This window comes from Mandrillus leucophaeus, unplaced genomic scaffold (assembly GCF_000951045.1).
Source record: "Mandrillus leucophaeus isolate KB7577 unplaced genomic scaffold, Mleu.le_1.0 Scaffold239, whole genome shotgun sequence".
NCBI lineage: Eukaryota > Metazoa > Chordata > Mammalia > Primates > Cercopithecidae > Mandrillus > Mandrillus leucophaeus.
In genome coordinates this window covers 4310715-4313639 of record NW_012102465.1, presented here as the reverse complement: position 1 = coordinate 4313639, position 2925 = coordinate 4310715, and positions in this window count along the sequence as shown.

Genomic DNA, 2925 nt, shown 5'->3' with positions numbered 1-2925 from the left:
CATTTCTGCATGAAATATATTTGAGGATGGCAAATTTGTGTCAAGTCCATTGCAATAGTCCAATAATCGTCCAAAAAAATTAATATGTTGAGCATGAGAATATCAGAGAAAATTTATGCAAGAAGTTAGGGATTAAAGAGATTGATTCAATATGATAATATTGTTGAAATAAGTAATTAGACCAGCTAGATCTCAACTTTCTAGCTTGGGTTGATCTGGTGATGCTATTAACATAATCAGAATAACTAAGAGTTTCATCATAATGTATGATAAATTTCAGTTTAAAAATACTGAATTTGAAAAGCTAGAACACCTATAGTTAGAAATATGCAGAAGATAGTTTTCAAGACATTTCTCAAAATGGTGAGAGTTGATGAGATGAAAGCTGTTGACTGATAAGAGCTTGAGCAACCGAGTGTACTGGCTCGCGCCTGTAATCCCAGTACTTCGGGAGGCCGAGGCGGGCAGATCACTAGGTCAGGAGTTCGAGACCAGCCTGGCCAACATGGTGTAACCTCATCTCTACTAAAAATACAAAAAATAGCTGGACGTGGTAGCAGGCACCTGTAATCCCAGCTACTCGAGAGGCTGAGGCAGGAGAATAACTTGAACTTGGGAGGTGGAGGTTGCGGTGAGCCGAGATATCGTGCCACTGCACTCTAGCCTGGGCAACAAGAGCAAAACTCCATCCCCACCTCCACCCCCACCCCACCCCCGCCACCAATAAAAAAGAATTTTGTCAGTGGCACATGAAACAAAAAGAACAAAATCTAACAAAAATGATAGTACAGTTTTGCACATGTTAAATACTTAAGGAATGCATAAATACCACAATGATTATGGAACTTTATCTTAAGAAAGACCTCAAGTGTGCTTTTGGAAGTGTGTATCAGAAGGGCTGCAGCTTGTGAGTTATTGTGCAGTGGAGGAACAAGGAGGATCTGAAATCTGATGGACAGTTGTCACAGTAGATGTCAATGGGTCTGTCCCCGACACGCATGATGAACTGAGGTAGCTGGTAGGATATTTGCATGTGAGTATTGTTTGCATACTCCTATTCAACTAGATTCAACAGGGTACAGTTGTCTGAGTTCACAGTTGTTTGTGGTTGGGGGAGTCAGGTATAAACAAATGCAAAATTCCACTACACTCAAATTGTTGCCTTGAAATGTCAATCACAATGGAACAAATTCAAGTTTTCAAAACAAGTGTTTTTGAAGAGCTATTAATTTTTCCCATGTAAAGTTTTTTCACCTATTAAACTTGTGAAAAAAATTATTCTACTGATTCATAAAGCTTCTTAAAACTACCATTTCACAGTTTAAACTCATTACACATAAATTTGACTTTCACTTTCTAAATATTTGTGTCTATCATTGTTACTTACACAGTGTCAATCATGTTCTGAGAGTTGGAAATGAAATTGCAATTTAAACAATAAGGTATGGTTGAATTCCATTACTAGAAGAGTGTGCCAAATCCTTTATACATGTAATTTGAGGTATATTTCCCCAAAACAATTGCTGCTAGAATTTGCCATTACCTACATCGAACAGTGGATAGGGATGGAGGGACATATGAACACCAAAAAGGACTTTAAATAAATAAACGACTTATTAAGTTACTGTGTTACTTGGTAAATTTTATGGTTTCTACTTTTTTATAGTTCTAAGAAATATTTAAAACTGTCACTTAGTAATGATGCCTGTAATTAGTTACATGGCACTATTCAAAGTAAAAGTATTTGAACTACATCTTAATAAGAGAAAATGAAATGTAAAAAAAAAAGAAAAAATAGATTGGATAATGTAATTGCTTTGAAGAGAAAGAAATTGATTAACTCAATAAGCTCAAAGCAATAATAATAAAAAATCAAACTTCTGGTCGGATTTTTTTAAGGTTTTAAAACATATTTTATAAAGTAAAACATCTACCATTATAGTTATTTGGAAAGAAAATTATTTTCTAAGCCATATAGAAAAAACATAAAAATATTGACTAAGATTCTACTTGGTACTTTAGTTACATTTTTAGAGGAAGCTTCATTTGCAAGGGAAAATTGTCTGTTTGGCCAATATTCTTATGCGGGCAATTTTGATGTAATGCACACAATAAAAGTAAAATGAAACTATACTGACATTTGACAAAAATCATTGATTAGTCCATGAATTCATCAATTTTTCTCAAGTTTTTAATTGTTTAGACAATTTACTGTATAGAGATATTACCTCTTTTAATCTTAGGGGTTTTTCTGTGTAAAAGTTTTGAAACTTTTAAAAACTATTTTGATTGTTATCATATTGATTATCTACAAAGATACAGTTCATATAGGTGTCTCCTGAACTCGGACTCTTTATCATGTGCAGGGCTGTATCTTCTTCCAAGCAGAGTTATCATGATAGTAACATCTAATTTTTAAATTTAACACTATTTGATTTTTTAAACTATTGTTTTTATAATGAAATTAACATATAAACATTCTGAGGGGGGAAATGAAAAATTAAAATCATACTTCTGATAATATCTAACTACTACTTACACTTCATTTTTTGATTCAAGATATTTATGTTTGTATACATGTGTATTTGGGAGATACAAAAAAGAGAGACAGAGACAAACAGACGTATAGATACACTGTGGTTTTGGTTTGAATGTTGAAGTCACCATATTGATAAACTTTGAACCTAATTTCCAGTAATTAGTTACTCATGCATGGTGATTTCTACTGCAATCCGAGATCAGTGAATATTTATGTTGCTCACACATTGGTGACCAGTGATATATTTTTCACCATATGCAAACAATGCATAATTTGAAAAGCCAAGTTAAATACTCATCTGTGATTATTTAATGAGTATTTAGGCAGTATGTTAAGTAGAATTACAAAGCCAAAAGGAATACTGATCTCCCTTATTCAGTAGATAG